Source organism: Rhinolophus sinicus, chromosome 6 (genome assembly GCF_057876585.1).
Source record: "Rhinolophus sinicus isolate RSI-liver-muscle chromosome 6, RSI-T2T, whole genome shotgun sequence".
NCBI classification, from domain to species: domain Eukaryota; kingdom Metazoa; phylum Chordata; class Mammalia; order Chiroptera; family Rhinolophidae; genus Rhinolophus; species Rhinolophus sinicus.
Genome location: NC_142506.1, coordinates 54,273,412 through 54,296,698, shown reverse-complemented (window position 1 = coordinate 54,296,698; position 23,287 = coordinate 54,273,412). Strand labels below are relative to the sequence as shown.

At 38.1% G+C, this 23,287-nt stretch overlaps 1 protein-coding gene across 2 annotated transcripts in view; it reads left to right on the top strand.

Annotated features, from left to right (window-relative positions):
* SMYD3 (SET and MYND domain containing 3) overlaps positions 1-23,287 on the top strand; it is a 555,557-nt gene that overhangs the window by 202,104 nt on the left and 330,166 nt on the right. Inside the window, exon 1 of one of the 2 annotated variants that reach the window (XM_074316893.2) lies at positions 22,511-22,589. The exons of the other annotated variant lie outside the window; for it this stretch is intronic. The gene's annotated coding sequence lies outside the window, so the exon portion shown is untranslated. Of the gene's footprint in view, positions 1-22,510; positions 22,590-23,287 lie in introns of those variants that run through there. 2 annotated transcript variants of the gene reach the window in all.

The following is a 23,287-nucleotide window of genomic DNA, read 5'->3' as shown; positions in this document are numbered from 1 at the left end:
CTGTCCCTCCTGTGGAATAGGCTTATTCCAATTCACTCTAAGGGTATAAGCCTTTGGAATTCATGTATATTCAGGAGTTTGGTTTGGTTTTAGATTTCCCACTCTGGGCACAGCTCAGGCCCAGGTAGCTGTGAAAATGCAAGTTCAGGGTCCCCAGGTAAGCTAGCTTGAGAGTTTACTCACCTCTTTGGTTTGCTGCTTTTGCTTCAGTGTAACCATCTAAGGATATTTTTCTTTCTTGTTATCTAAATGATAAATTTTATTTTATTTTTCATTTTTTCTCTTTTTAAATAGAACTTCTTATATGCCTTAATTTTTCTTAGCATCTTTTTATTATAAAAATTTCCAAATCATGCAGAAAAGATGGAGGGATAGGATAGGAAGTGTATCACCTAGATTCCTTAATTGTTAGTACTTTGCAATATTTGCGCTCTCTCTCTCTCTCTCTCTCTCTCTCTCTCTCTCTCTCTCTCTCTCTCTCTCTCTCTCTGTGTTTCTTGAACCATTTGGAAGTCACTTGCTGATATCATGACACTTGACCATGGAGGTTTTGTTCATCTTCTAAAAATAAGGACATTTTCCTTTATAACAATACCATATCACACCTTGGACAATGAATAAGAATTCTCTAATATTTTATCTATTACCTCGTCAATATTCAAATTTGCTAGTTGTCCCTAAATATCTTTAATATGTCCTCCCCCAAATGAGAAAACAAACTATGTAGTGATGCATTTTAAAAGATACTTGTCAGGAGGGCTATTTGGCTTATTAGGTTCACCATACTTTCGCCTTTTGCTCTCAATTCACTTTCCTTGTGAGTTGCCGATTATTTTGGTATGCAATTAAAAGACGATACAACAGTTCCTGTAAAAGACGAAACAATGTTATTGTTTTGTTATAATGTTGATAAGATGCCTTAGGAACTTAACTCTTGTTTATATCCATGAGCCTGTGGGAAAATTGATTTCATTAGATGTGGTTTCTCTTCAAGTCGCAGAATCTGTCGGCTGCGTTAAGTGAGGACTGACTGTAATTTAGTTGAAAAAATATTTTATGTTCTTTTTAAAGAATTGTACCTCTCAAGTGGAAGATCCAAAGGTGGTTAGCTCATTGAGTTTCATCCAGACAGTTACACATTTTAAGTTTTGTCAGGTGAGTGGACTGACCTCCCCCAGGCTTCCACCCCTGGGTATTCTTTTTTAAAAAAAAGTTTGGCTTTTACAGAACAAAACCAGGTCATCCTTCGACACTACTTGGGGCTGCTGAAGTCTGCGCACCCCTGCTGTGTTCTGCTATTGGTCACCCCGACTGCAGGGAGCTAGGAAAGAGGATGAGGAAGAAAAACTAAAAGGGATCCCAGTTGCTTTATGGGGAGAAGACAAATGGATAAGGATTTCTTCTTCAATGCACAGCTCACCTAACGTTGCTGCTCATTACCCGTAACTTTCTTTAGGGCTTAGGACTTGATAAAGTTAGTGTTGTTGGATGTATTTTTAAAATGGCTCCGGATTACAAAAGTGCATTGGTGTTGACTGATAGTAAGCACCAAGGACGAAATATGGATGTGCTGCTGCTTTTCGACGATTTCATAGTTATTTATCTATTTAACTACACACGTGAAGCCCCCATGTTTGTAGTTTTCTTTGTCACGGACCGCACAGCAGCTCAGTAGGCTTTTAAATATTTATCTGTTATATTTTCCTGCACCTGCCCCATGACAGTACACATAGAACATGCAAACAAAGATGAATGTAGTAAAGAGATTGTGAAACTATTTTATTGCTGTCCTGATCTCCAGCGGAAATGAAGCTGCTTTCTCAAACATTGTTTAGGCAGCTATCTATCCGTCAGTAATTGTGCAGATTATAATCAAGAGCTTCTCTTCAACATGTGTATGGCTATTGTACTAACTGATGAAACATTGCATTTTAATTTGAATGAGTGAAAAATAGAAAGCTCAGCAGGAGCATTCTTTAGAGGGTAAAGTCTCAAAACAAGAGAAAGAAAATAAGTTATAGCTGTGAATTTTAACTTACTAGATAATAGAATATATATATGCTTTTATAGTACTGCTAACACAAACATAGGCATATAATTTTGGGGCTTTAGCTAGTTTAGCTGCAAAATGACTTTTTTCCATCTCTCTTTGTTTTTTTAATTTCATTTCTCAGTCAACCGAAGGTTCTATTTCTTGATTTTTTGACCAAAATCTCCCAGTAGCTGTCTTTGGGGGGTTTCCGAAACATTTTCAATGACCATTATGGAAAATGTTGGCTAGAATGGGACCTTCTCTTTGCATGTCAGGACCCAATGATCTAAAACAGTTTCTATCTTAGCCCACTTACTGGGGCAAGTTTTTGTATGTATATTTATATTTATTTATTTCAGCATGCTAATTTTTAAAATTTCTTCATGTTTATCCTCAACAACTTCTTAATGTATTTCAACCATTTTATAATAAATAAGTGGATATTATGAACTTTAACATAGTGGTTTCAAACCTCATCTGTTTGTCTTTTCCCTTTGTTTTCCCCCATATACAATGAATTGAGAGCTCTGCCTGTTTTCCCTTTGAGATATCTTGCCATGCTTGGTTTAATGTTCTATCTAGCACAGAATGGATATTTTCTAGCTAGATTGCTATGACATTTGACACGTGTCTCTTTCTTCTTCAGTCCATTTTGCATGCTAGTGCGGACGAAATCTTTTAAAAATACATCACCTCTATACTGAGCAGTGACCTAGGATGCGACATGTAATCTCTGACTGGGTTTCAGGACCCCTCCCTCATTTTTCCCAATGCTGTTATTCACAACGTGGAATTACGAAGACCGCGTTCCCAGTTTTGCCCATGTTGTTCCGTTGAATCGAATACCTTCCCAGATATCTTCCTCCTGTCCGTTTACCCAAACGCCACATGTGCTGTAATGGAAGGAGCATGGACTTAGGAGGTAAACTTACCGAAGCTTGAGTTTTATCTTTTTGCTGATTAGCTGGGAACCCTAGCAAGTTTCTCCATCACTCAAACTCCACTTTCGTCCTTTGATAATATGTTCTCTGTTGGTGTAAGGGCTGAAGAGTCTGCCCTTCTGTACTGGGGCGTAGAAAACGGCTTTGGTCAGCTCCCTCAGTCACTGAGAAAAAGGATTTATGAAATCTTGTGTATCTGGATATACATATAATAGGAAATGTAGAGGAAGACTTAAAGAAATACTAATTTCCATTGATAAGGATCTCTTAATTTTATTTATTCTCTTTATCCTCGACCCTTCAGCGTCTCCAGTGGGGGAGGGTAAGCACTTGTAGATAGCCTGATCACCTGCCCAGGTGGTACTGGAAACTCCTTTTGTGGACAGTACATTCCAATACAAGAGAAACACTATACCTGGAGGCCCTGTAACTTCTGGAAGATTATCAAAGGAAAGCAAGTTACTGAAATCTATCCCTAACATTCCAAGAGTATCCTGTCCACATTTGTATGCCCTGTGATTGATGCATATTTGTTGAGTTGTTACATAAAGAATAATTTTCTTTAGATTACATTAAATTATATGGTTTTATAATAACTGTCCTTTGTGAAAATATTGACTAAATTTATCAGTTATTTATGGAAATGCAAAACTGTTGATCTAAAAAGACTTGTGAAACTTAGCTGCTTTATCTTTCAACTTGTTAGTACTTAGGTAACCAGTGAGGGCCGAAATTCTGAGTTGAAATGTAAAAATCTGTTTATAGAGGTTCACATAAGATTCTGATACACTTTATTTGTTAGGACATTTATTTTTCTGATTAAAAAATATGTAATAGTCAATATGAAAAAACTAGGAAGGTGTAGAAAAAGTAAAGAAAGGAAATAAAAATCACCCTAATTACTAATATTTTGATGTTTTCTATACATTTATTATTGGTTGTTTTGTTTCATTGTTTTTCCTCTCAGCATTGTAAGACCTATAAAATATTCTTCAAAAATACTTAAGCATTACTCATCATATAGTTATATCATTATTCATTTCATCATTTTTCTAATATTGGTTATTTAAGCATTTATTATTTTAATATAGCTGAACTAAATCTTCGATTATTTCCTTAAAATAGTTTCTAGATATAAATTACTATATCAGAATTTCAAATATGTGTATCTTAAAATTTTTTGTTGCGTATTGCCAGTGTTCTTCAGAAAGGTTGATTCAGTTTACCCGCCCTCTGACTTTTGTAGTGCATGATTGTTGCGTCCTGCACAACAAGATATGTGGGAAGCAAGAAGGGCGGCGCAGGGTTAAGAAAGACCGTAGCCAAGAGTAAAATGCAAGCGGAGCCAAGGGACTCAAGCCTCAAGGACAGAGCCCCGAATAGGGCCAACGCATAGCTTTTATTAGTAAACATATGAGGAAGTAAAGCTTGTTTTTTCCAACATCTATGAGTTTTGTTCCTGCTGGCTGTTTTCCCGAAAGCCCCCATTGTGCTCCAGCGCGTACTGTGCCTCCACACACACGCACAGCCCCAGTATGGCGTCATTGTTCTGAAACCATCCATTAAGGGGGAGTGACCGATGTCGTCCCATAGGGTCTCAGTTTGCCAAGACACTTCCTTGTGATATCATGGGAAAGGCGCAGGGAACAGACGGTTCAACCGGCAGCTGTAAGGCAACACATGATGGTATTTTTACCTCATTACCGATCCTTCCCATCACTGAGTGTTGTAATAAAAAATAAAGGCTTTGGGCTCGGACTTACTCCTCTAATCTGTGTTGCAGATATAATCCATATTAACTGGGACGTTTGTTGTAACTAAATAAATTCCTAAGGTAGTATCTGTATTCTTCTATTTTACTTATTGGTGTGACTGTTTCTACCACAAAGTTGTACAGGGATCACATTTTACTCACCTTTATGCTGTTCACAGAGATTTGTACGTAGTAGGTGCTTAATAAATGTGGAAAATAATCATCACATAATATCCACCCAGTTGTATTCCACCACTTACTCAAATAATCTGTGTGTATCATTTAAGCAAATATCAATTCTCTTTATTGGAAAGCATCACATAAAGTTCCTGGGTCTCATTCTTGTTTTTGTATGAAGATTCTGTGCACTGGTAGGACGTGTTGCCGTATTTAAAACAAGAATTTTTATCCCCTCCCCCCAAATGTTATCATGGTGTGTATGTACTTTACCTTGTAAAATACATCAGCATCACTAACTAATTTAGTTTGTGAGCCTTGCCCATCTGGAAGAATCCTACCTTGTACTATTAGTGGAGAGATGCTGGCAAATGTTGCTAGTGGTTAGTAAGAATGTAACGAAGACATGAGCTTTAGCAGAGATGTGAGATGTGTCAAACCAGTTTCTGAAGATCATTTGCTTTTTGTGTTTTATGGCAGTACCTTGTGGATTTGCATTTAGAATGATAATTCATGCTAATGGCTTTCATCTCCCATGAGGTAGCAGAAATCAATTCTAAAATGGCAGAATGAAAGGGTATAGCAAACAAAGTCAATGAACTGTCAAAAAAATTTTTCTTCATCAAATAAGTCCCAAAGCACCCTGTTCTACTGACCTTCTCTCACTCTTCTGTCTTGGATTCTTATGTTGATGTGGTTCATGGCATTTATGTTTTTCTTCATCATAGAAAAATTAACAAACAAATGTGATCAGGGAAACAGAAGGTATTTTAAAATAATATGTCGGAGCAGTGTCTCAATCTTCAGGAAAATGGGGAAGAGGAAGTACAGCATTGATTGCTGTTGCTAAGCAACGGCTTTCACAGCAGATGTGCATGGGGCAGTGGTGGCGTTTGCCAGCACACTGCAGGGTAGGGAGCCATGCAGCCTGGTGTTTCCAAGAAATCAGAGTCAGAGCCCTGCATGGCCCTCTGTCCTCCCAGTGTCCTGCGATCAGTAGTGGAGAAGTTAAGTTCACCTCGTCACCTATATCAACTGAAAAATTGGGAGTACTTTGGGGATTTTCAGAGCCATGCATGGCTTTGTAGAGCCAACTCTAAAGGCATCAGAATTCCTATTTTATTTCAGAAATACTGTCCATTTCCCATTCATGCATTTACCCATCCATTCATGCATGTGTTCACACGTTTATGTAGCCAATATTCAATGCATCGCGCTGCTCTTAGCGTCTGCGACCTCCCGTTGTTGCTGACGTGTGCGCTGTAGGCGCGAGTGTAGGAAGTTAGAGGTGCCATCCCTGCAGGGCAGGTGTGGTGTCATGAAGAGCCTGTTGGGCCTTCCTCCCAGGACTGGGGCGCTCCGGCTTTAGGGCCCCCGAGAATCTCCTGGGCAGCTTGTTAAGACTTGTTGGCTTCACTGCTGATGATCCCCTTCCAGAGGTCTGGATGGGAATTTAGGAAAATTCATTACACACAAGCTCCCTCGGTGATTCTGAGGCCGGTGGTAGGAGGGCCACTCTTGGAAAATACTGAAGTAGACGGATAGTGAAGATTTCATCCCCGTTACCAGGCAAGGTGTCACTTGCCGGTTTTCATTCAGTGAGAGGGAAGCCGCTCGTTGTGGTTTTGTTTGTTCAGTCTGTGCCTCTTCGAGCTTGATCCTTAAGTTTCTCTACATTAGAATGGCTTTTGATTCAGTGCAGTTAGACTGGTTTGGGTTCCTTCCAGAATTTGCTTTATGGATATCCTTCAGGAGGATTTTGAGGGACAGTCCCCCATCATTGCTTGTGCCTCACCCAAGAGCAAGAAATGGGTGTGCACACATAAAGCACACAAGCACTGACCCCAATACTCTGCAGCACAGACCCCGAACACTACATTCTAAAGCCGCCTGTCCTTGAAAGCATAAACAATTGAACAAGCACATTCCTGAGCCCACTGGAAGCGGGCCACCTGTCAGTGTTCTGTCAGTCGTGAACCTGGCCAATCCTTTATAAAACCTGTTGTGCTTATAACTTGTTTGCATAAATCAATGAATAATTATTGCTTATGGGGTCTTTTAATCAGATAATTATTTTTCTTTCTCCAGTTCTATAGGCTCCAAATCCTAGTTTCAGTCTTACTTAGACCATGTTTGAAATCTTGCCCTCATGCCACGTAGTAGTACAAACTAACACGTAGTTCTTATTAGTTGATGTTCGTTACCTGTCCATCTGTCAAGCTAAATGACTTGTAGATGACTTGGCCATTTAAAACTGTTCAAAAGTTGTTAAGGTCTGTAATTGATCATCACTAACACTTCTGACCTCATTCTCGGTCCCTCAGCAGAACGATTCTCATTGACTGTGTGTGACACAATAGGAAGAAAATTCAGTTGCGGTAAAGGCGTTACCGGTGTGAGCAGGGAGGTTTAAAATGTTGGCAATAATCAGTAGTAGAACTTAATTTATATACTTTATAATGGAGACATTTTTCATTACATTCATATTTTCTAAATTGCTTCCATTGTTAAATTAGTTGCCCTCATTTCCAGACCATACTCCGCAATGAAAAATATATTTTCCGAATCTAAACCATCATATATGGTTTGACCTTTAGCTGAATCAAGTAGTAGAGATCAAAATGAATTATGCTTGAGTGGAAAGGTATTTTAATGTTGCCGGGCACTGTGTTTTCCCTCATCCCACATGCTGTTTAATAGTATTAATTCAGCTTGAATGATGATGAGTCAAAAAAAAACACAAAAAACCGCGACTTTAGTTGGTTTAGGCTAATGCATTCTTGGATGTTACAGAAGTGCCTGTACCACCTGAATGGTTTCACATAAATAGCAATGCATTTTTATTTTGTCCACCAGAGAAACATGCAGTATGATTGCCTGTAAGCAGCAGAGAACAGGTTTCTAGACGTATGCTCTTTACTGGTGCAAATATACAACTTCCATTAGCAGTAATAGGGCATGCGTCTTTGCATCCAGGGATTCAGTATTTCAAAGATGACAAGCAACGAATATTTGAGGAGTTATTACTAAACCTTTCAAATGAGTTGAGAGACATAAACAACTCTGAGTACTAGGGAAGTGTGTAGTAATCCCTGGGAAATGAACTAGTGAGAATATTTCACTCTATTATCAATGAAGTGTTAGTAAACAGGGAACTGTCCATGAGTTTAGGTTCATTTCAGCTTAATAGTCTCTGTACATTGTATAGTTATATCAGCTCCTTGGTAATGCACTTATCACCTGAAGTCCGAGGAATAGTCTCAGCCTCATTCCCAGTGCCTGATCCTCTCCAACTCCCCTTGTCTCATTTACTGGTATTATAATGGCTCTTGCAGCAGCTCTGTTGCAGAAACAAAAAGTGCACACAGGGAGATAGCTGTGTTTTCTTTCGATTAGCCGATGAGGTAACGATAACCATCATTCTAGAATTTATGTCATAGAGATACAAAGCAAAAAATGTGTAATCTTACTTTATAGAGTAGATGCTTGTAAAAAGTTCCTCGTCACTTGAATTTTTGTGTACTGAATTGATTTTCCTTTATATTTTCTTGCTGGAGAGATATTCTTCTAGATGAAAAGCCATTATACCAAGATATTGGTATTATTACATTTAAGAATGTTTTAAGTCTCTTAGGACTTTAGAAGTCACAGATATATAGGGAAATAGTAATTTTTCTAATAAAATGCGACAGCTCCCAAATAGCTGGGCTTATTTTTACACTTGGCATCCTGAAGGAAAAAACGACTCAATGAGCTGCATTGGAGACTCACCTGGGAAGTCTTGACTGCTATCTCTTTGTGAGAGCCTATATCACGGAGGGATGTACAGGCTTAACTGGGCTTAAGTGAGACAGTGGCTTGAAATGTAGCATTGACTTCACAAATAGGTGCAGGACAGTTATCAATCACTCGTCTCAGGAAACTTGAAAATGACATGTTTCTTGTTCGGTAAATTATTCAATTTCAGTTTTCTGTTTTTAATACTGTGCTTGTGTAATTTAAAAAACATGCCTCAATTTTCCCATAAATGTACAAGCATAATTAATAGTACTCAAAACAGAAATTTGAACTTGGATGCAGTTAATATGAAATGTGACAGCTGCATGCTAGTACTGGGCACTGAATCAGTTTAAAAATATTGTGATTTTTCTCCTTGATTATAAAAGTAATGTGTACCCATTTTAGAAAATGGGTAAGAGTCTAGAAAAATGTTTAAAAATGTTATCAATGTTTTATCCTCTAGAAATAACTGCAGTTGTTTTCTATGTTTATGCATTTTTCTTTTTGTTATTACATAGTTGGTATCACATCATTTGTAAAAATTTTATATGCTGCCTTTTCATTTATCATTGTCTTAAAGATATTGTCACGTGTTATTAAAATTTTTTATAAATGTGGTTTTTAATAGCAAAAGAAATCTTATTGAAAATATATGCTAAAATTAATATAGTTCTCCCTGTGGTTTAGGTTATATCTGCATTTTTGCTAATATAATTACCATTGCAATAGTAATTTTTTTTTATGCCTCCGGTTCCATTCTTTAATGAACATTTTTTTTCCTTACTCATGGTTTCCTTATGGCCCCCTCCTCTTGATAACTTGAATGTTTAGGATATTTCTTTTCTTCTTTTTTTTATTTAAATAATGAAAGTCTCTAAGAGTATGAATTTAGATATAAGCACAGTGTTGACGGCAAACTATACTATGAGTTCTTTCTCTTATTTTCTAGGAAATATGTTATTGTAGATCTACTTTTTGAGTTTTCAGATGGGTGGAATTTTATGTTTACATTCAGTAATTTCTAGTGTTCAGAGTATGTTCAATGTATTTCTGCTGTTTTGTTTTATAGATGATCAGTTCAGACTCTTTCATGGACATTTTTTTAAAAAACGCAATATTGTTTGGCGGATATAGAATTGGTGTAGTTATAATAATCCAACCTTGGAGGTGAAATCTTCCATAGCCATGTTTGTGGAAGATTGCTTGTCATGTTTCAGTCTTCCCCTACAATTTTCTGTTTAGTCTTACTCATTTCTAAAAGCTTTTGCTTTTCATATTTTGTTATTATATTACTGATTGATGAACGATTCACTATTGTTACATTATAGGGTTGGTATCAATATAAATTGACCTATGGTCTTGGTTTTTGCAAATTTTCTGGTAGATATTAATGTTTTTAGATTTTAATGTTTTATGTTTAATGTCCTAGATTTTATGTTTAATTTTAATTTGTTAATCCTGCTTTTTTTCTGATTATGTTTGCATGCCTTGGTCTGCTGTTTAATTTTTAAGCTTTCTGTTTCATTTTGTTTTCTTGATCCCATTTTAAGTTTTTTTGTCCTGGTCAAGGAGAGTTAAAAAAAATTAATTTATTTTAGCAACTGATAGGTGTTCTTTATTTTCTGTAGTCAATGTTTCCTTGCTATTTTGCATCATGAACTTTGTTTTCTTTGCTTTTATCTTCTTCTGTGATTGGAAGTGAAATCTAATTTTGAAATCTAAGATCTAAATTTATATGTTCAATTTATATTTAAAAACAATGTATTTTGACTTTTCTGCCCCCAGTTTCTAAACTCTAGTCATCTAAAACTAGATCATTAGTGAATTTTAATTTTTTATTATATATTTTTTCCTTCAGAAATCGGTTTTTACTTTACCACATTTATGATCATTCTCTAGATTTAAGTGTTTAACTATCATTGTTGATCATCAGTGCTATACTACTTAAAATTCCCAATTTTTTTGTTTCTTAATTTCTTTTCATCTGGCAGTCAGCAGGATAGTAAGAGCAACAACAGCCGCCAACATTTTTCAAGTATTTACTAAGTACCGTAAGTGCTGTGCTCAGCCTGTGATATGGGCTAACTTACATTCAATCTTCTTCATGTTGTCCTGCAGTAGATTCCATTAATATCTCCACTGTCCAGATGAAGAAATGGCGGCACCAAGAGCTGTAATAGTTTGTCCATGGTCACAAATCTTCTGAGGCCAGGACTCCGGATAAATTCATGTCTCTCCAGAGTCCATACTGTGAAGCATTGCACTCCTACCTCGTCACCTTGGTTGCCTGGAAAATATACACCCTCACACATACTTAAGAAACTTTGGGGTGGATGGTAAATTTTCTGAACGTTTGCATGTCTGAGAGAGTATCTTTATGGCTTCTAGACATAAAACGTCAAGTTAGTTCAATATGAAATTCTTGAGTCACAACTTTTTTTCTTTAAGAGAAAAGTGAGGCTGTCTCCATTGTGTCATTATTTTACTGTTGTGGAGGGAACATCTAGGCCAGCCTGACTTCTGTTTCTTCACAGGTATCCTGTACCCTCCTCTCCACCCCAACCCTGCTTGTAGGTTTAGAATTTTTGTTTTTTCACCTTAAATTTTAAAAATTTTGCTAAGGTTTGTCCAGGTGTGAGTCACTTTGAATTACTTTTGCCTAAAATTCTGAAATCCCCTGTGATGTCACATTTAGATATTCCTTTAGATCGGACAAGGTTCTTGAATTATCTCTTTGCTTTTATGACTTCCATTCGCTTTGTTTCTTTTTTGGAAATACCCATCATTCATTAATTGGAGATCTTCTCCCAGACCCATAGCTGTTCTCTTTTTCCTAGCCTATAGATCTTTCTCTCCTCTAAAGCAGAAGTCGTAAAACTTTCTGTAAGGAGCCAGATAGTAAAGCTTTTATGCTTTGTGAACCAAGAGGCAAAATGGAGGCTAGTAGTTAGCTACTTATGTATAAGAGGGAAAGCAAATTCCTACAAATTTTTTATTAATGAAATTCAAAATATAATACTACTAATTGAGTAGAAGTTTTTTTTTATAATATAGATTTATTAATGGGAACATTACACTTCTTTTTGGGAGAGATAACTTTTTGCTTAATTTGGTCCAAAGTTCCTTATTATTAATTAATTGCAAATGTTCCTCTGTAAAAACCATTATTACCTTGCAGACATAAAAACAAAACAAAACAAACACACCCCAAACAACAGGTAGCAGGCCAAATCTGGCTTTCTTATTGACAATAGCCTGTAATTTGCTGACCTCTGTTCTAATATCTTAGAGAATTTCTCAGATTAGTCTTCTGTTCTTCAGAATTGATTTTCTATACTCGCTATTTTGCTTTTTATTGCCTTGGATGTGATTTTAAATTTACATTTATTCTTTTTAAAATCTTAGCCCTCTTCCTTTATATCTCAACCTCTTGACTTTCTTATATTGTATTCATCCCTGTTTTGTGCTGTTTTCAGAGCCATGTTTTTTATGTTTCATTGAGAATACAAAGCAGAAGTCTTCTTAAAATAGTCACTATAAGTCATTTTCAGATCATTTCCTATGTACCTCCAGAGGAATGTGCATCTTCCTCTAAAGCTTTTCATAGGTCATGGGATGCTTTCTGCTTTATCTTCATCTTTCCATAAGGACAAATTGAAGCACCGTCTCTCTCAAAATTTAAACAAACAGATATGCGACTTGCCATTTATCCCCTCACTGTTGACATATCCTTCTCATATTTTAAGCCGGGAATGTTGTTGCACCCAGCTTCTCACTCATTTTCCCAGCTCTTTCGCTTAGTATGACTTCGTGAGAATGAGGCATATGCTTTCCTGTCACTCCTCATTTTCACAATTTTGTGAATGCAAATGTACTTCTTTATCATCAGAGGTTGTTTGCATGTCCTACTTAACTTGAGCAGTTGGTACAAAACAGTCACTGCCCAAGTATACTACTTCCTAGGCAATTCGCTGTCCAATCCTTGTTTCTGTCTTCTTCATATAATGCCTGTGAGACCTCAAGATCGAATAATAGATATAGTCAAAAAGTGCCTGCCAACCCCACAGAGCAAATCTCAAATGAGAAGCTTTCTTAAGTGCGTCCTCCCCACCGGAGCCACGTGATGTATTTTTCTTTCTTCCACTTAGAAATGAAAAGCATTTTTCATATCCCATAGTTTTCAATTTGTAGACTTCAGAGTTTCTTCCTTTTTTCCTTTCTTTTTAAATTTTTTATAGTCTTCAACCTTTCTTTGGATGTTCTCTCAACTTTTACTCTTCAACAAGTGTCCTTGATAAAGATGACCATCATGGGTCACAGTCCTATGATGGGGTTTGTTTTACCGTCAGCTTTATATACCAGCACCCAATCCAGCATCCTGTTCCATTCCTCATTCTGTATCTCAGATGGAAATGAGAGGACACATGCTTAGGTTTTCCGTCTTCGAGCTCTAGGCGATCTTAAGGTTTACAAAATGAGATTAACATACCAACATGCGCCAAAGAGAAACATGAAAGCATGAAAGAAGGTACAATGTAAATTAGAAAGAGAAACATGCATCCAGATGATAGGTAATGAGAAGTGGATGGTGGTGAAGAATAATTTAAAAGAGAGGAATAAATATACAAATGGCTTAAACCCAGGAATTCAGATTTTGTGATGTTTCACATAAAACATTTATTCATATAGCCTAGGTATGGCAAATAATTTCCATCTAATTTTTATGTTCAGTGTCCATTATCTGTATAGAAGTGACTTCTCGTTATGCTCATTTTAGGTAGCCTGAAGTCTTAATACCTGCCTTACGGGTGTGGCATCAAATAGCATTTCCTGCTGATGACCAGAATGAAATGTTTGGGAAACTCAATCTGATTTCTTTAGAAAGTTTCTGTGTCTGCCAGCACTTTTGGCAAATCACGGTTTCTGAAAATTGAATTGAAAAATTTATATGGATTGTATTACTATGATTTTGGCTTTTTATAGTTGTTAAAGTCAGCTGAACGATACAGTTTCTCAAACTATATTAAAACTTAACGTGCTTTTTTTGAAGCAACTATTGTTTTAAGATTTTCCCAACTTTTTCTGAGTTTTAGTAAAGCATTAAATAGAAAGTGCTCCCTTAGCTGCTGTATGAATAGTTATGTATTGATCAGAATGACAAATTTACTTGTCTGTGAAGATGCTGAGTTAGGAGGTCTGTTCAGGTGGTGCCGAAATTACCTTTTTGCACTACAGTGGATAAAAATCTAGAAATAAAATTGGTTATTGATTTTGTTTGTTTTGCATTTGTAGCAAGAGAAAAATAATACTTGCAATCTTTCTTTTAAGTGTGTAAGTTCTGTGCAGAGTTTTTCTCTGTTGATTTTGTGTGGCTTTTTGTACCACTGGAACTTTCTGTATGATGCTAACTCAATTTGTTTCTTGTATGTGGCATTCAGCATGCCCAAATACCTATTTAATTTATTCAGCTACTTCATTTACCCACAGAATTCATGTGCTTTTACTTAAGAGATAATTCAGAATTCTTATTTTATTTTTACAAGAAAATTTCATGTTGGTTTATGATGGAATATTGACTTCAATATAGATCCCCCCATTTTGATGTTTAGTTATGTATCATCTGACCTAATTTTTTGTTTTTTAATTTAAGATAGTTGTTTTATAATAGTTTTGGTCAACAATAGTTTTCTGAATTTTTTGAGTGTATCTAAACATTAGAGGACAACATAATTTTAGGTTTAAATTGTTCCCATTTTTTTATAAAATATATTTTCAAAGTGTTCTATTTTCCCCCCTATTATTTCCACACGTAGCTGGAATTATCCTAAGAATTGCTCATTGAAATTGCTTTAAGAAGAGTTAAAGAATATTATTTCATGCAGAATTTTCAGTAGCTAATCTGATTTTTACCATGAATGTCACACCAGGGATTAATGGGGGCAATTTTCTGAGTCTGATGTGAAAACCAGAGCTGAAACGGTATTTCTAATATGTCAGAGCCTTGGTTATTCTTCTGACATTCAAGTGAGGATAAGAAGTTAGGTGATTTATCATATCACTTCAATTGAATATTGTCTCAACCTTTATAGGTCTTAATTTAACATTATGATCCCCATTTTATAGTTGAGGAAACTGAGACAGAAACATTAAGTAATTTAGCTCAGCACAGTAGTGGAGCTGCGGGTATTTTATTCCATTTTTGTCGGATTTCTGTTATGCCCGAAATGATCAAAAGCAGAGCTGTATGCAAATATATAGTATCATTCACAGTCTTCTTTTCCTACAGGCTGGACAATAGTGGACAATGTCCGTTAATGTCACCGTCTCCTTTGAAGTACAGAACCCTCCTTATTGTAATCTTCATAGGTCCCTGGAGTACGTAGACAGTTCACAAGCAAAGAGGCAGATGAGAGGGGGGTAAGGTCAGTCTAATTCAGAGGAGGCTCAAAAGATACCCCCCAGAACAACAAGCTGATATCGGAGGAATTAAGTCTGGCTTTCAGGCTAATCTAGTAGAAGATAGTTCTGGCCAGATATGGTTCTCCTCCAAATAAAATTATGTTTGAAAATTAAAAGCCAGTAGATTCTGATGAAGGCCCAAAGGGTTCGCTTACGAGTGAAATTAGTGAACGTTAACCACCTATTTTGAAACTCATTAAATTTTTTAACTCCTGATGCTTGACTGTGTCCTGAAAAGTTAAGCATGTAGTAGATAAACCTTTTGAATAAACAAGATAGAATTATATCATAACTTCCCTTTTAAGAGACTAAATGTTGCCATTTGGAAGAAAAGTGGGGGTTTAAGTTCTGGGGCCGTGGAAGAGCATATCCATGACAGGAATCTTGCTGAAACAGTGAAGCAGATAAGGAAATTAGAGAAGCGGGAGCCTTTACAGAATTACTGAAGGGAGGATTCTTGGATGTACAGCTCCTCCCATGCCTTTGGGTCCTTCTAAAGAGAGAAGCCGTTATTTATTCGGCCCTCATTCATTGAGTCCAGGCTCAGTGCTGGACACAGTATGTTATATCCAGATATAACACATGCTCTCTGTCCTCAAGCAGTTTGTGTTTGAGATGGGGAGGGTGGCAGGTAAGCCGTGGGGACTAGCCATAGCTGACTCATTGGGGTGTGGGGAAAGGAAGTGGTGCAGAGAAACCCAATTTCAAAAGCGTAAGAAATGAATGACATGTAGGAAATGGGCAAAGTGAGAGATTGTAGGAAAAGAAATAGAAAAAATTAGGAGGAAAAAAGAGATGATAGGCCTATTTTATTTGACCCACTTAGAGTTTTTTGTTTGTTTTTGTCACTGGCGTATAAAACTTGGGACATTTTACATAAATATATTTCCGGGTTCTGTTGAAAGTCAGAAGAGCAGATACCCTAGGCTCTGTTTTCACACATGACTGACACGAGCTGGTGGCAGGGCCTTGTTTCCACGTTGAGATGGGATTGGCGCTCTGTGGTTTTCTACCTGGCCCACCAATGATGTGCCATCTAATTTGGGTCGGAGACTCCTAATTCAGGGTGTTTTCACACCTTGATAGTTCAGGGAAGCAGCTAGATACAACTGGGGGAAGATGTGGGCGAGGAGGCAGCTTGTCTGTGTGTAACTGTGAAACGTCGATTTGAGAATGTAATTGACTGAGGGAGAAGAACCAAGACTACATGAGAGCCTGGAGGGGGTGGGGTGAGAGGGGTCCTGCATGGGCTAGACTGTGTGTCTCCAACATTCCTATGCTGAAGTCTCGAGCCCCAGTTACCTCAGAATGAAAACTTATTTGGAGATAAGGTCTTTAAAGAGACGATTGAGCTAAAATGAGGTCTTTAGGGGGGAGCCCCAGTCCAGTATGACTGGTGTCCTTATAAACGATGGAGGGCACCAGGATGGGCCCATGCGCAGGACGGCCATGGGAGGCCACCGCGAGAAGACAGCATCTGTTAGCCAAGAAGAGAGGGGCCTCAGGGGAAACCAACCCTGCAAACACCTTGATCTCAGGCTTCCAGCCTCTAGCACTGAGAGAAAACAAATTTCTGCTGTTGAACCCACCCCTTCGGTGGTACTTTGTTATGGCAGCCTGGGCTGATTCATACAGGCGTCCCAAGCGGGGGAAGGACAGGATAACAGATAGCAGAGACGGTCGGGTCTGGGCGGGTAGGCACCTCTGACTGTTGTCTAGGAAACTCCCCTGTACTTTGTACACATCTGGCTCAAAGCTCAATGAAGGTTTATTGAATTATTTTAACTGAATTATAAGTAACAGGGAAATAGCCCCAGGCTCAGAGGATTCTCTCTGGAAAAGGGAAGGAAAATTGAGGGAGTTCTCAGTTTCCGCTCTTTATTTTCTTGGCAAAGAGATTGAGAAGCAAATGGATTGGATTTGTTACCTGGTATCAACATATCGTGTCGTTGGCCACGGAGGCTTTAGGTTTATGTATAAGTAAGTATCATACATTTATTGGATGGAAAAGGCTTTGGACTATATTTTGTTAGATATCTGAGGGCAAGAAGTTCTTGTTATCAAGGTTGTTTTCCAGGAGGACTTGCATTTCTGAGACTATACATGGGTTTAATGCTTCCCATCTTGATAATTTGATTGAAGAGAGATGATGGGTTAGAGGAATTGAGAAAAGGGGGACGTTTTCAGAAAAGCCTCAGAGGGAAAGGGGGAGGAGTTGAGTTGGTTCCAGCAGAACTCTTGCAGGCAGGGCCAAGGCCAGCCTGGGATTTGCAATAATGGGTGTCTTCTGACTGGGCTGGCAGAAGAACTTAGCACTGAGATACTAGAAGGCTTCACAGGCCAATCAGGGAGGTCAGATACGAAAAAAGAAAAATTGCTTAAATTTTGTAAAAGGATAGAATTTTTTAATTTATAAGAAAAAATGCATTTAAAATGCAGCATTTCAGGAACTCAGATACTATACAAAAAGACTTATATGTGCCTAAATCATTGGTTTTTTTTTTAATTAAAATTCTTCAAATCAGAAATACATTGTAGAAAATACTGGTAAGAAAATAAAAATTACTCTTAAGCTCACCATCTAGAAGTAACAATTAATGAATGTTTTGAAGTATATATTTTCAGAGGTTTTCCTTTGTATATATCAATATAAATCGTTTAAAAATAGTTTTTAATAAACCCAGAGTGCTCGAAGGTGAGTGACATGAGCCAGCTTACTATGCTTAGGCTGACGTTTCTTAGCTTGCAGTGTGGCAAAGTTACAGCTGCCGATGTTTCCCTAAACAGGATCCATTTCTGGGTTTCGTCTGAACACTGTCATTATCATTTTGCTGATCTCTCCTCCTTCCCAAGGTCAGCAGGCCACAACAGCTGGTGCCGCCACATTCCTGGTGGCCTAATTAAATATTTCACGTAAATCGGGTATACCGTCTGCTTAGGTTACAGGTATAGTGACCCAAATAATAAACTGAATTGCATGTGTGAGCTGAAGTTGATCTAGAGAGGAACCCACATTTTCCAATAGTGGAAAAACTCTGGGCTTGCACCGGTTTAAAAAATGCTCCTGCTTCTGACCCACTGTTAATAGGGCTGGTTGTGTGCCTCTCGGGATTAGTGATGTTTGTTTATGCGTGTATGTTCTCACCTGGTATCCCTCTCTGCCAGCAGCATATATAAGACCTGATAGAATTAGTTAGAAGGGCATTCTGAGCTCGTAGAGGTGAGCAAATTCATTAACTTGTTTCTAAGAATTGTATTTGTTACCTTGGTTTCGCCATATTCTGTCATTAACCATGGAAACTGCAGGTTTATATATATAAGTAAGTAACATATTTTTTTGAATGAAGAGAATTCTGTATATATTTATGTGGGAAAAACCCCCCACAAAAAACCTGAACAATGAGAGGGCAAGAAGTCCTTATCCTCAGGAACTGTTGTTTCCAAGAAGGACTTGCATTTCTGAGACTGTAAATAAATGTAATGCTTCACATCTTGACATCTTGATAAGAAACTTCCATTTCCTTTGGGAGATAGAAGAGAATGGAAATACCTTAGTTTGAAGTCACGTGTCTTTAGCTAAATCACTTAAACTCTGCGAACTTCAGTTTCAACCCGAGTGAAATGGGGTTGATAATACCCACCTCACAAGGCTGTTTGGAGAAGTGAATCAGGTGTGTGAATAGCAAAATGCCTACACACTTCCCGGAGACTGGTCGGTTAGTCCCACCCCCCTCCCGGCTCCTCTTCCATCATCATGGACGGCTGCGCTCCCAGCAGCCATACTCCCTCTACTGGAGGAGCATGTCCAGGTTTGCTTTGAATAACCTTCTCCCCCACCTTTGGATAAAGGCTTGTCAATCAAGAGCCCCTGGTGAGCACATAACCTGGCCAGCCCATCAGATATGCTCTTCTGAATCTCTAGCTTTGTGACGTACTGCTAATGTGTAGACTAGTCTCCTGCAACTAGAGCCGTGCCACTGCTGTGGTCCCTTAGAATACATTAAAACAAAACAAAAAAACTTGAATTAGCTGTATAGATTGTACTGCTTACACCCCAAGTCCCCTGACTCAGACACTTGATGGGGAATAATTTCACAAGCAGATACATTTATTTGTTTACTGATAACCTTCCTCTTTGTACATCCAGTGCCAGGTGCTGGAGTGCATTCAGAGAGGAGATGGAAGGGTTTCCTGCCCCCTCCATGCTGTGCTGTCAGCATCACAGTGGGGATGTGGTCCCAGCACAAGAAGCACAGCCTGAGGCATAATCCCAAATTAAACTTGGTGTCAGGCCTCGAGATGGTTAATCTAACTCTAAAAACGTTAAGATGTTTTAAGTTAAAAAGAAACCTCCTCTGCCCACTAGGTAATTATACTCTTTTAAAAGAGTAGCTATTGCTCCGAGCCTTTTCATTTTGTTTCATTTGTTTCACTTAATATCATCTTTTTATTTATTCAGGCTGGTCAAGGAAAAAAGTCTTAATAGTTTTATATTAAAAAGTAGGTGACACTAGAAAATTTTGAGCTTTTGCTGAAAACTGTGACCTTTGATTATTCATACTGGTAATTTATTTCTCTACTTTATGTTGCTATTACAGCGTTCAAAGCTATAGAGTAAGATCTAATAATTTAGAAGTGCCAGAGGTATTGTTGGATGAAGATGACAAGCCTTTAATGACTATCTCAGATGGCAAAAGCCACGGCAATTGCTGCATGAATATTCATTTGCGATGCATTCATTGGTAGGAAAGAAGTTGTAAATCTTATAGACTTTACATGTAAGCTTTAAAAAAAAATAACACTAGACACTCTGGCCATTTGTTATTAAAGTAGCTTCAGATATTTTCGTCGAATTCTTTTTGTTCCTTTTTCTTACAATACGCTTTGCTTGTGGAAAGAAAATAGGACTTCATTAGTCTCATCTGAATATTAGAGGTAAACAGGTAGTGTTCACATCATGTGAAACTGCTGACAGCTCTTAAATTTGGTCCTGCACTTCGCTCAGAGGCATTAATCACATTGCTGGTTACATCTGTTCTGGGGCCAGAGAACCCTCCTCGACTGTGAATGGGGACCAGGTTGCCAAAGGCTTATTCCCAGTTTTATTCATAGCAACACGTTGGCCAGCGCATTGCTAGACATGGCTACCCTGTGGGAAGAAGGCCTTTGCTGATTGGGCCTTATTTGTCTTCTTTTCTCTTGTGGGAAAAGCAGGGGTTGTGCCGAACATAACTGAAGTCATGTTGGGCCCCCGTCAGCTGAATTCTGCGTGTAGGGCAAGCACGTAGCTGGTAAAATCAACGTAGATAGTTGAGCTGGATTCACCTCCAAGCAGTTTGATCCCAGTCCACAAGCTTCTATGTTAAACAAATATTTTAAAAACAAATGAAAAATGGCATGCAATAGGATTTAGTGTTAGAAAGATTGTATACATTTTTAAAATAAACTTTTAATTTTAGAACAGTTTAGGTTTACAACAAAATTGTGAAGATAGCACAGAATTGCCCCATATATCTTGAACAGAGTTTCGCCTGGTCAGTTTTCCTCAGTATGGTACCCTTGTTACAATCAGTGAACCAGTACTGACGCACTGTTGTTAACTGAGATCCACACTTTATTCAGATCTCCGTACTTTGTATCTATTGTGCTTTCTCTGTACCAGAATCCCAGCCAGGGAACCACATTCCCTTACTCCTCGTGTTGCCTTAGGCTCCTCTGTGACAGTTTCTCAAGCTTTGTTTTTGAGGATCTTGATAGTTTTCAGGAGTACTGATCAGGTGTCTTACAGAATGTCCCTTACGTGGGAGGAAAAAAAGATTTGTGTGACGTTTTCTCATGATTAGTGAGTGTGGAGTTTTGGGCTCTGGAGAAGAAGACCACAGAGGTGAAGTGGCATTTTCATCACATCATATGAAGGACACGTGCTAACAGGTCTTATTGTTGATGTGGACCTTGCTCACCTGGCTGAAGCAATGTTCGTGAAGTTTCTCTGCTGCATCCTTATTCGTTTCCCTTCCTACTCCTGGCCCCCTTTGAAAGGGGGTTGCTGTGTGCAGCCTGCACTTACAGCGAGCAGTTAGGGTCCATCTCCTTGGAGTAGGAGTATTTATGTAAACTGTTGGGGATTCTTCTGCATAGAGGACTTGTCTCCTCTCCCTAACATGAATAATTGTTTAATTTGGTCATTTATTTATATCAGTATGACTCTTGGCTATTGATTTTACACTTTGGGTTATAATCCAATGATGCTTTCTTTATGTTGCTCAAAGTGCTCTAGCTTTGGCCATTGGGAGCTCCTTCGGTGGGCTTTTGTGTCCCTTTGACATATCCCCATCTTTGTGGGGTGTTTTTTGTTTGTTTTTAGCACATCCTTGCCATGTTTGCTCGAAAATAAGACTTAGCCGGACAATCAGCTTTAATGCGTGTTTTGGAGCAAAAATTAATATAAGACCTGGTCTTATTTTACTAAAATAAGACCGGGTAATATAATATAATATAATTTAATGTAATATAATATAATATATAATAAATGTAATATAATATACATATAAAATATACTGGGTCTTATATTAATTTTTGCTCCAAAAGACACGTTAGAGCTGATTGTCCGGCTAGGTCTTATTTCCGGGGAAACATGGTATAACTTCTGGCAGTACAAAATGCTCCAGGCTTATCTGGGTATTTCCTGCTCCAGTCTGAGAATCAGCCATTTCTGCAATGAGCCCTGGTTTCTTTCATTAGACAGTGATACAGGAACCAAGAGCTGGGTGCTGGTTGTGCTTGCGGCTAGTTGGGTGTCTTTGCTGCTCAGCCTTGTATAAAAGTTTTAACTCTAATTTTTCAAGCTGCCTGAGCTTTTATGAGAAATGGTACTGAGCAGTACCAAAGTGTTAAATAAATAGTTTTTAATTTGTTTTTCCTTGGAGAAAGAATAGTCAACTGTAGCTATAGTTAGGAATGGCCAAAAATAAAATTTAAAAACAGCACATACTTTATAAGAACTTGCAGCCTTGTCATAGAATTGCTTTATTGTCTTTGTAAATTTGCCTTTATAATTTTTCGAGATAACTTCTAATGATCTTGCACAAAGCAACGAGTCCCAGGGTAGTAACTGTAAAGAGCACCATTGTGCTTTTTCTCTTACAGTGGACTTTCCATTTACTTAACTTGGATTAGAATTAGAAATGCAAACAGGTTAGTAATAGAATTGAGCCCTTGGATGCTGGACATCTACTCTCTTCATTACACAACGGAAAAAAAATAGACAAATTCAGTATGGGTGCCCAGGAGTGATTTTGAGAATAGTTACTACGGAGCTGGCGCTGCTCAAGCGTTTATCAGCGGAGCAGGTTGCCAGGTCACGTCAGCATTCAGGCCACGCCTCACGCCAGCCCAGGCCTAAGGAACTGCGGAGACCTGAGACCTTGGAGCTTATAAACAATAGGAAGTAAGTATCTTTTTTGTGATAAAGTGATAATTCAGGGAAGTTTATTATTATTTTTAATACAGAAATGACCATAAAATTTATTTTTGCTAGTTTTTAAGACTGTGTTGTCCTATGTATGGTAGTTTATTATTTTGAGAAAACCTTCCCCGTTCTTTCCAGGTAAAAAGCAGCCAATTATCGCAGGCAGCCAACCCCTGCCACAGCTGGTATCGACAAAGGCTCTGAATGCTTGGGTTAAGTTTTCCTAGAGCTTCCCGACCTGCTGTTGAGCTACACGGGAGAACCATTCCCCCATCGTAATAATCCAGGCATGTGATGACGTAGCCCTGTGACCTGCAGGGCGATAATTTAGTGAGAGACATTCTTTGTCAGAATAGGAAGAGTCTGAAGCACAGAAGGTAAAATTTAGAAGAAAGGAGAACTATTATAATACTGTTACAGTTTTGATTTCTCTGTGTATGTTTTCTTGAGTTATGTGTCTTGGAATCTAGGAATTTCAGGGCCATGTTGGGATTTGGAGGGTAGGATGTAAATATGCCTGTGCAACTGACAGAATGATGTATTACCTTGTAAGTCACTGGAATAGAGTCCAGATGTGCTTAAACGTTCATGAAAATTTACCTATTGTCACAGAACCCCTTGTGGGCCAGTGCTATAGCACTGCTGTTGGACTTGAAAGGAAATCTAACTAAAATTGA